Below are 11,807 nucleotides of genomic sequence, written 5' to 3' on the forward strand. Positions count from 1 at the left end.
ATCAAGCAGACAAGGAATTAAAAAAAAAAAGTGTCTAAGATACACCTCTATAAGTTACAGATATAAACATATTAGGTATCAAACAGCCAACAGGTCAAGTTTTCAACAATAATTTCTTCTGTACCAACTTGTTCTGGGTTGTTACTCAAATGACAAATATATTATCTGCTTATTGAAAAATCTACCAAGAATACACAACCTATCAAGAACAAATGGAAACACTTTATCTCAAATCCCACTTTCCCCAGGAGTCCAATACTAGCATCCCAATGAATATATTTGTTTAAATATTATAAAAGTGATATACAACTATTCATCATAACTGATGCTATTTAAATAAATAGATTTAACCTAGGCAGGGCCCAATGGCTCAGGCCTGTAATCCTAGCACTCTGGGAGGCCAAGGGCGGAAGATCTCTCCAGACCAGGAGTTTGAAAGCAACCTGAGCAAAAGCAAGATCTTGTCTATACTAAAAAATAGAAAGAAATTAGCCAGACAATTAAAAATACATAAAAAAAGAAATTAGCCGTGTATTATGGTGCATGTCTCTAGTCCCACCTACTGGGGAGGCTGAGTTAAAAGGATTCCTTGAGCCTAGCAGTTTGAGGAGGCTCTGAGATAGTTTGAAGTCATGGACTCTAGCCTGAGCAACAGAGCAAGACTGTGTGTCAAAAAAAAAAGTAAAAAAAAAAAAATTTAGCGTGCTCCTCATCAATATATTCCACATATTCCAGAACATAATGCTAAACCACACACAAAATAAACATTTCCATTTCTCTTCTTCAGATACATCCTGGTCACACTATACATGGACTTCATTGCCCTGAATTCTTGACTCAATATTGGACAGTGGGCACTTCCTAATAGGATTAACTATACATGGGGAATATCATATTTTTGTATGATTAAATTTCATAGCATTCTTCTACTCTTAAGCAAATCATAAGAATAACATATATCTGGAAATGAATCAGTAAATGGAGCAAATATATAGAAGTAAAGTAATGATAATCTTGAGAAATTTAAAAGTTCAGTGATGTTCGATCTCTTGCATTCTGCTCTTTTATATTTACTATTTAATTGTGTATGTGTGGGCATATGTCGACAGGTTGTAAGGAATTATCAGTATGAATTTTTACTTACAGATACATGTAAAATATCCTTGTAACTTGAGGGGCTTCTTTCTATCATAGGGTTCTCTGGGCTTAAGCCACATAAGCCATGCCATGCCATTCAATACGCTTCAGAAAGCTGGATTTTCTGTTAAGGAGAATTTGGAAATAGCATTCTGGTAGCATGAAAATTAAAAGTACAATCTTTATATCTTGAATGTATGTAGATATGCACATGTCTTAAAGAAAAATACATCTTGTAATGTTATTTTCTCAATTATATATTGGAATGATGTTTGTTTCTTAATTTTTTTTAAATGTGAAATGTAAGCTTTTTTCATTTTCAACGTTTCAAGGCTTCAGACAAATATAAGTAAAATTTGAAGGCAAGCCATTGGAAACACCACTCTTCAATGTTATACACTGTTAATTGCAAGGTCGAGAACTTTCCAGATAATTTTTGTGCCTACTCATTTTTTTTGAATCCATATTATGTGTACAACTTGACTTAACCAGGTACATAAGAGATACAGAAAATCAGACTTTATTTTCATTTGAATTTTTTGGTATTAGCCAACTAGAATGGTTTAATCCCAAAGTTACAACATTTTGCATTTTCTTCCCTAAATCAAGGGTGTAGACAATTACCCTAATGGGGACTTGGAGAATGAATTTCAACCTTAGCAAAGACTTATAAAGACTACCTACTATAGCTGAAGGAAATCTCAAAAATAGACCCTTTTCTTCTTCCCACCCTCACCCTTACAAAAGGAATTTCAATGATCCCCTTTATCCCACCTCTCTACTTTCCTGTGGACCTGTAGCCGTATGATCACTTTGGGAAAGCAGTCTCTGGACAAAGGGTATGACATGGGAAATGTTAACTTATATTGACCCTACTGACCTTTGAAAATGTGAACCAATTAACAATACTTCTCACCTGGTAGGAGCCTGTCCAATTCTATAAATCATTACCCAAACAGTTATCTCAATGGCTTCATTCTCAAGTGACTTGCTCAAGGTTTTGATGAAGAGTGAGGGGTATTATGGAAGAACTTACTGAACTGCAATTCACTTCAGTACTGGTTAATTTGAGACTCTAATAATACAGAGAGGTGACAGCCATTTGGCACATATCTGGCTGGGTGGCTTGCCTTTTAACTTTTAATTTTGAAACAGTTTTGATGTGAGATTAGTGTCAGAGTTTGAACAGAATTCAGAGTTAGCAATAGTTACAGTATCTTGTGAATGGTCCTGGTACCATGCTTGAATTCCTGGGACTTAGCTAGGTGCTATTGCTTTGTCCTTCCATCCATTCCCTGTCCAGATGCAATCTCTTAATGAAAATCAAAATGTGTGTGAATGCAAAATTCTTGACGAGGAGAAATTCAAGAGCTAGGGCTATCTTTTTGTCACCCAAAGTTCTAACTCCACATATGGTGCACTGTCTTCATACATCTGGTTTCCCTAGTCTAGCATATGATAACGTTAAACTATTACTGCACAGCAGGCAGTTTAACTCATCTGATACAAGGTTTCTCTCTGCCACCTCCTTAGCTGAAGTAGGCTGAAGAGTTCTGAGGTCATCGTGTACCTTCATAGGTTACTTAAGACTATTGAGACATGTCTTCTCAACTGTCTCCAACCCTTCCTTGGCTGATCTCAACCAATAACATCCTCAAGGACAGCTAGACCCAGGCAAGGACACCAGAGGAGCCAATATCCCCAGAAACCCAATGATCCTTGTAATATTTGCTAGACATTTACTGGCAGATCTTTTAACTCCACCTGGGTAAGCAAAATTCAGGCGGTGATCATATTTTACAGAAATGTACTAGAATAACATTCTGTTATATATAAATACATATATAAGCAGTATGCTTGCATAGATATAAGTATTTTCAAATATTGGTACATGTATTTATAAACTAGTGTATGCAAAAGCACAATTTTTGTTGACAATAATTGCTTCTTAAACCTTAGTAAATTTGAGGACTTTTTCATTTATTTAATAAACAGTCGTAATTCCTCTTTTGTGAATTGTGTGTTTAATACCTCTACTAATCTTGCTTTTGGTTTCAATATAAAAAAATAATTGTTAAATATTTTCTGTCACAGGAAGCTCACATCTGAGCCTAAGACTAAATCATCTTCCACTACTGTAAGAGGTCAAATGCTGACAGAGTGAAGACACTAGAAGAGGGGCACCAGAATGGTTCTCAGTTCTGTAGTTAATCTCAAGTAATACTAGACATTATTCTCCAAGGTGGGAACAAGAGGCACGGATTTCAGAATATACAGCACCAAAACAATGGCCATCTTGCCAGGCATACTATGTATCTTCACCTGGAATTCATTATACAGCGGTGACAGAGGAGAACAATTGTTAAGTATGAGGAGCACTGCTAAGCTTAAAGACCTGAGCATCCTCTGAGAGAACAACTGAGAGATAAGCACTCCTCACCCTCCTCCTCAAACCTCACCAAGAACACTGAGAGGGCAGTAGACACTTTTTCCCTTAGGCAGGAAAAACCAGATGCAAATCACTGTCTTTGCTGCCTTTTGGCCCAGAGAATCCCTTCTAGCCTTCCTCACATTTTTGCCTCCTTCTTGCCTACCTCTGTTCCCCCAGATCATGGTATGGCTTTTCTATGCCTAATAGGGTGACCGCCAATGCTTCTCCATTAGTTCTCCCTTCTCAAGGCAATGAGGTCCAGGATTTTGTTGTGTATGAAATCTCTCGGATAGCACATGTGCTATTCTATCACCACAAAATAACATGTCTTCTGCAGTGTGATGCTGCTACCACAGGAAGCCCAAATTCTATGGCTCCAGAACAAGTTTAACTGGACTGTACCATCTTCTGAGGGACAGGGACAGGAGAGAAGGAGCCACATTTCCTGGCCTGGGCTGTGGGAGGTGTCCTCAAGCAAAGCCCCACCCAACAACTTCCTGTGCCTGGACGCCATTGTCCCCCTCAATAACAATCTCTCATACCTGGACATCACCTTTGTTATACCACCATTCATCCTGTACCCAGAGCTCCTGGAATTACTCAAGAGAAGTCAGAGAGGCCCAGTTGCAGGCCAGGGCCTATTTAGCCTCCCCCCTGAAAAAAGGCTTCCAAACCCAAGTGCTCACTGAAATGAAGAAGTACAGCAACAGTGTTTGAAAACTATTTCCGCACGATGGCAGTAGTGCTCCATCTATGATAACAAGTCCTGCTCCCTCTGCCCTCCTCTCCCGCCCATCCTGTCTGAAAAAACGCCATCAAGACATAGAAGAACCAGGAAATATGGTAGCCTTCCATTTTGCCCAGCTTCAGGAAACTTCATCAGGCTGCTGCACTTTTGCCTTTGGTTTCCATCTGAAACTTAACTGAGGCCTAAATCCACCACTCTTATCTGGCCTATTCTTTATTTAAGAATTAAATTTCCAAAAGGCCTTGCCTTACCGGTTTTGTTCTTGTTCATTCAGCATTACACTTCCACCATTTTCCCAAGTTATCAAGTTTTCTGTTTCTGTGATGCAGGTCTCAAGAATCTAGGTTGAAAACAAAAAGAAAACTGAAATCTGAAGGCTTGGAGGACATCACTAACTACCAATCCACATGTCCTTGCCTGGCTCTTCCATCTCTCAGGCTCCCAATGAATTCCAGATTTTCTCCATAAAGACCTAGGCCATAAGTGTTGAATTGGTGGCATAAGCCATGGCTAGACTCTTAAAAGAAGCACCCAGAAATATCTCATCATTATATATGCCATACAGTGCCCTACATGGCAGGATATATAATTCCAATCAGAGGATACTCAAGAGTTATGTCTTGTTATTTCATTTACCATTAAAAGACAAGCATTTTCTCATGTCATTAAATAACCTTTGATTGTTTCCTATGATTATTGGGTATTTGGTAGGGTGGTTGGGAAGAGGGTTTGTATTATATTTTATCTCTTAGAAATAAGGCTCAAAACCATTTTCTGATTAGTAAAAAAGACAGAATGTTTGCCAAGGATTTGGAAATAAGCATGCACTGATAAACAATAAATCACTGTCATAAAAACTATTATGATGACTGATAATCTTTTGGATTACATCCTTCCATTATATTCAATACAGGCAAAATGTTATATTTACGTCCATATACAACAATATATTTACATTAAATGTAATATATAAAATTATAATTATTAAAATTGGATGTTTGCACATTATAGTTTGCAGACAAAATTGTCACACTCGATTTTTGGGCAATTTGACTATATTATATAAAATTATTATTAAGTGTTCATTTTTACTAAACCATTAAAAATGCTTTGTATTGCCCCATTTATTATATATTTTGATCTAGTATATTTAATAAACTAAACATTGTATACACATGTATGTGTACATTTATATCACTTTAATTACATTTTGATCCATACTGGGTGTACTTTTATAGAAAGTCTGCTGTACCACCTTATGTAAATTTATGCATGCTTCCATATCAACATATATTTTCCCTAGCTGAAAATTCCTTTATACTATATTCTAGAAAGAAGTTTCTCTTCCCAAGAATTACAAAAGTAACACTTCCTGATGGCAACCTTTTCACATTTTAAGAATGTAAATTCCTAAAATTTATTAAATTTTATTAAATAATTAAAATTTACTGAATTTCACAATTTAAAAAACAATAAGGCCAAAAATCAATATCTCGATCAAAACTAGAAGAAATAGCTTTTAAAGTTCTTTGCCATACGTTATTATATTTTCCATATCCATATATAGTTTTATATAACGTCCCAGTTACCTTGTACCTCTACTGTTCAGATATGCTTTCCTCACATTATAGTGTTAGGTCTTGGAAAAGCTCATTAACTACTATTTAGAATATGCACTATTTTTAATGTTGCCTGTCTATATATTTTTATATTTTTTGAATTAAAGCATACCTGTATATAAAATAACCAGACACATTAGCCATGTAAAAAGAAGTGCATTGAGGTCACAAGCTACACTCAATTAATCAGACAAGGAATTTTTTAAAAACATGGGTGTCATGAATCCAACTGTTTTCTGTGATCAATTAGAGATATAAACATATTAGGTCTAAAACAGCCAACACATCAAGTTTTCACCAATAATTTCTTCTGCACCTATGTGTTCTGGGTTGTTTCTCAAATTACAAATATATTAAAAGCTTCTGAAAAACTCTATCAAGAAGAAATGGAAACACTTTATCTCAAATCCCACTTTCCCCAGGAATCCAATACTAGCAGCTCAATGAATATATTGGTTTAAATATTATAAAAGTGATATACAACTGTTCATCATAATTGATGCTATTTAACCAAATAGATTTAACCTAGGGAGGGCCCAATGGCTCAGGCCTGTAATCCTAGCACTCTGGGGGGCCAAGGCAGGAAGATCGCTCAAGATCAGGAGTTTGAAACCAACTTGAGGAAAAGGAAGATCCCGTCTACACTAAAAAATAGAAAGAAATTAGCCAGACAATTAAAAAAACAATAAATTACCAGTGCATTGTAGTACATGCTTGTAGTCCCAGAGTAGGAGGATGAGGCAAACCTATTACTTGAGCCCAGCAGTTTGAGGAGGCTCTTAGCTAGTTTGATGCCACAGAACTCTAGCATGGCAACAGAGAGAGTCTGTCTCCAAAAAAAAAAAAAAAAAAAAAAGAAAAGAAAAAAAAAATAGATTTAGCCTACATCTCTTCAATATATCCCCCATATTCTGGAGCACAATGCTAACCCATGCACAGAGTATACATTTCCATTTCTCTTCTTCAGATCCATCTTGGTCACATTATATACATGGACTTTGATGCCCTGAATTCTTGACTCAACATTGGACAGTGGGCACTTCCTAATTGGTTAACTATACATGGGAAATACGATAGGATTTTAGAGTTAAATTTCATAGTATTGTTCTACTATTAATCAAATCATAAGAATAACATATATCTAGAAAAGAATCAGTAAATGGAGCAAATACAGAGCAGTAAAGTAATGATAATCTTGAGAAGTTTAATAGATAGTTCACTGACGTTCGATCACTTGCATTCTGCTCTTTTATATTTAGTATTTCATTGTGTATGTGTGGGCATATGTGGACAGGTTGTCAGGATTTATCGGTTTGAATTTTTACCTGCATAATACACGGAAAATATCCTTATGAGTTACTTCTGTCTATCATAGTTTTCTCAGGTCCTAAACCATATAAGCCTTGTCATATCATTCAATAAGCTTCAGAAAGCTGGATTTCTTGTTAAGGATAATTTGGAAATAGCATTTTGTTAGCATAAAAATTAAAAATACAATCTTTAAATCTTGCATGTATGTAGAAATGCACATATTTTAAAGAAAAATACACCTTCTAATATGTTATTTTCTCAATTATATATTGCGATGATGTTTGTTTCTTGGTCTTATTAAAATTTCAAATGTAAGCTTTTCTCATTTTCAGCATTTGAACACTTCAGACAAGTATAAGTAAAACTTGAAGGCAAGCCATTGGAAACACCACTCTAGAAAGTTACACACTGTTAAGTGCAAGGTTGGGAACTTTCCAGATAATTCCTTTGCGCCAATTCACTTTTTTGAATCCATATATTTATGTGTACAACTTGAATTAACCATGTATATAAGGGATAGAGAGAGTGAGACTTAATTTTTTGTTTCAATTTTTTGGTATTAGCCAACTAGAATGGTTTAATCCCAAAGTTACAACATTTTGCATTTTATTCCAAATCAAAGGTGTAGACAGTTCCCCTAATAAAGACTTGAAGAATGGATTTCAATCTTCTCAAAGGATTAAAAAGATTACCTGATATATAGCTGAACGGAATCTGGAAAATGGACCCTTTTCTTCTTCCCACCCTCAGCTTTACAAAAGAAATTTCAATGATCCTCTTTAGCCCCACCTCTCTATTTTCCTGTGGAAGTGTAACTGTGTGATCACTTTGGGATGGCAGTCTCTGGAAAAAGGGTATGACATGCCCAATGCTAACTGATGTTTACTAATTGACCTTTGAAAAAGTGAACTAATTAACATTATATCTCACCTGGTAGGACCTTGTCCAATTCTATAAACCATTACACAGTGATCTCAATCGCTTCATTCTCAAGTGACTTGCTCAAGGTTATGAGGAAGAGTGAGGGGCATTATGGAAGAACTTATTGAATTGCAATTCACTTCAATACTGGTGAATCTGAGACTGTCTGATAATACAAAGTGGTGACTTAGCCATTTGCAACTTTTCAAGCTTAGTGGTTTCCCTATAGCTTTTCATTTTGAAACAGCTTTTGATCTGCGATGAGTGTCATAATTCAGACAGTATGTAAGGTTAGCAATAGTTACAGTATTTTGTGAATGGTCCTGGTGCCATGCTTGAATTCCTGGGACTTAGTAAGGTGCTATTGCTTTGTGCTTCCCTCTACTTGCTGGCCAGATGCAAGGTCTTTATGAAAATCAAAATGTGTGTGAATGCAACATTCTGGAAATTTAGAAGTTCCAGGGCTAGGGCTTCCTCTTTGTCACCCATAGTTCTAACTCCAGATGTGGTGCACTGTCTTCATACATCTGGTTTCCCTAGTCTACCATATGGTCTAGTTAAACTATTACTGAAAAACAGGCAGTTTAACTCATCTGATAAAAGGTTTCTCTCTGTCACCTGCTTAGCTGAAGTAGCCTGAAGAGGTCAGAGGTCATCGTATACCTTCATAGGTTACTTGAGACCATTGAGACATGATTTCTCCAGTGTCTCCAAACCCTTCTTGGCTTTTCTCAAGCTATAACATTCTCAAGAACAACTAGAGCCAGGCAAGGACTCCAGAAAAGCCAATTTCCCCACAAACGCCATGGTCCTTGTAATATTTGCTAGACACTTACTGGCAGATGTTATAAGTCCACCTGAGTAAGCAGAGTTCAGGTGGTGATCATATATTACAGAAGTGCACTAGGATAACATTTGTGTATATATAAATACATATATAACCATTCTGCATGCACAGACATATATATGTGCAAATATTGATACATGTATTTATAAACTAGCATATACATAAGCACAATGTTGACAATTTATGCTTAAACACTAGTAAATTTGAGTTCTTTTTCCTTTTTTTAATAATCAGTCGGAATTCTTCTTTTATGAATTGGGTATTTACTTCCTTTACTCATCCTGCCTCTGGTTTCAATACAACAGAAAACAATTGTTAAGCATTTTCTGTCACAGGAAGCTCACATCTAAGCACAAGACTAAATCATCTTGGACTACTCTAAGAGGACAAATGCTGACAGAGTGAGGACAGTAGAAGAGTGGCACTAGAATGGTTCTCAGTTTTACAGCGAATCTCAAGTAATCCTAGACATTCTTCCCCAAGGTGGAAACAAGCAACACAGATTTGTGAATATTTGGGACCAAAACAATCGCCATCTTGTCAGGCTTATTAGGTATATTCACATGGAACTCCTATACAGGGGTGAGAGAAGAGAACATTTGTTAAGTATGAGGAGCTCTGCTAGGCTTCAAGACCTTAGCATCCTCTGGGAGAACAACTGCGACATAAGCAACCCTACCCTCCTCCTCCAACCTCACTAAGAGAACTAAGAATAGAATAGAGCCTTTGCCTTAGGCAGGAGAAAGCAGATGCAAGCCACTGTCTTTGCTGCCTTTTGGCCCAGAGAATCCCTTCTGGCCTTCCTCATAATTTTTTGCCTCCTTTGTGCCTGCCTCTGCTCCCCCAGCAGATAATATGGCTTTTCTTTGCTTAGTAGGGTGGCCGCCCATGCTTCTCCATTTTTTCTCCTTCCTCAAGAAAAAGAGGTCCAGACTTTTGTTGTTACGAAATTCCCTAGCAAGCACATGTGCTGTTCTATCACCTCAAAGTAGCCTGTTTTGTGCACTGTGATGCTGATACCACAAGAAGCCCAAACTCTATGGCTCAGGAACAAGATAAACTGGCCTGTACCATCCTCTTAGGAGCAGGGACAGGAGAGGAGGGCCACATGTTTCACACTGGGCTCTGGGAGGTTTCCTCAACCAAAGCCCCACCTAACAAATTCATTTGCCTGGACTCCTTTCTGCCCCTCAATAAATATCTCTGATAACTGGACATCGCCTTTGTTATACCAGCATTAATCCTGTACCCAGAGCTCCTGGAATAACTCAAGAAAAGTCAGAGAGGCCCCATTCCAGGCCAGGAACTACTCAGCCTCTCAGCTGAACAAACCCTTCTAAAGCAAAAGTCCTCACTGGAATGAAGCGATAGAGCATACAGTGTTTGAAAACTATTTCCGCATGATGGCAGTAGTGCTCCATCTATGACAAGTATTGCTCCCTAGGCCCTCTTCTCCCGCCCGTCCTTTCCGAAAAAACGCCATCAAGACATAGAAGAACCAGGAAATATGGTAGCCTTCCATTTTGCCTAGCTTCAGGAAACTTCATCAGGCTGCTGCACTTTTGCCTTTGGTTTCCATCTGAAACTTAACTGAGCCCTAAATACACCACTCTTATCAAGAGTATTCTTTATTTGAGAATTAAATTTCCAAAAGGCCTTGCCTTACCAGTTTTGTTATTCATTCAGCATTACAATTCAAGCATTTTCCCAAGTTATCAAGTTGTCTGCTTCTGCAGTCCATGTCTCAAGAATCTAAGCCTAAACAGAAATATAAAATGCTGAAAACTCAAGGCTTGGAGGACATCACTAAATACCAATCCACATGTCTTTGCGTGGCTTTTCCATCTCTCAGGCTCCCAATGAATTCCATATTTTCTGCATAAAGACCTAAGCCATAAGTGTTGAATTGTTGGCAGCCATGGACAGTCTTAAGAGAAGCACTCAGAGGGTTCTCATCACTATATGTGCCATATAGTGCCCTACATGGCAGATATATAATTCCAATCAGAGCATACTCAAGAGTTATTTCTTGTTATTTTGTTTACCTTTAAAGACAAGCATTTTGTCATGTCATTAAATGACCTTTGATTGCTTCCTATGATTACTGGGTATTTGGTGGGGTGATTGGGGAGAGGGTTTGTATTATCATTTATCTCTTAAGAAATAAGGCTCAAAACCATTTTCTCATTAGTAACTAAGACAGAATCTTTCCCAAGAATTTGGAAATAACCATGGTATGATAAACAGTAAAGCACTGTCATGAAAAGTATTAAGACCACTGATAAGTTTTTGGATTTCATGCTTCCATTCCTTTCAACATACCCAAATTGTTATATTTATCCCCATACATAACAATAAATTTATATTAAATTTAATATATAAAATTATATATATTAAAGTTGGATGTTTGGTACATTATAGTTTGCATAAGGACTTGTCACGCATGATTTAGGGCAATTTGACAATATTATATAAAATTGTTAAGTGTTCACTTTTACTAAATCATGAAAAATGCTTTTTATTTCCCCATTTATTATATATTTTACTTGTAGTATGCTTAATATGCTACACATTGTGTACACATGTACGTGCACATTTATTTCCCTTTAATTACATTTTGACACATAATGGGTGTACTTTTATAAAAAGTCTTCCGTATCACCTTATGTAAATTGCATGGTCACATATCAACATATTTTTTCCTACCTGGAAATTCCTTTATACTATATTCTAGAAAGAAGTTTCTCTTCCCAAGAATTACAAAAGTAACACTTGCTATTGGTAACCTTTTCA

The 11,807-nt window shown here is 36.8% G+C and overlaps 1 long non-coding RNA gene across 14 annotated transcripts in view; it reads right to left on the minus strand.

Moving 5' to 3' along the window:
* Nucleotides 1-11,807, minus strand: part of LOC105871432 (uncharacterized) — a 175,555-nt gene that overhangs the window by 125,967 nt on the left and 37,781 nt on the right. For 13 of the 14 annotated variants that reach the window (XR_012915978.1, XR_012915982.1, XR_012915981.1 and 10 more), the window contains 2 exons: nt 4,568-4,656; nt 1,145-1,261 (listed from right to left, as the gene is read on the minus strand). This is a non-coding gene — a long non-coding RNA (uncharacterized LOC105871432). The remainder of the gene's footprint in view (nt 1-1,144; nt 1,262-4,567; nt 4,657-11,807) is intronic. The other variant, XR_012915980.1, reaches the window with a different exon arrangement.

This window comes from Microcebus murinus, chromosome X, assembly GCF_040939455.1.
Source record: "Microcebus murinus isolate Inina chromosome X, M.murinus_Inina_mat1.0, whole genome shotgun sequence".
Lineage (NCBI taxonomy): Eukaryota > Metazoa > Chordata > Mammalia > Primates > Cheirogaleidae > Microcebus > Microcebus murinus.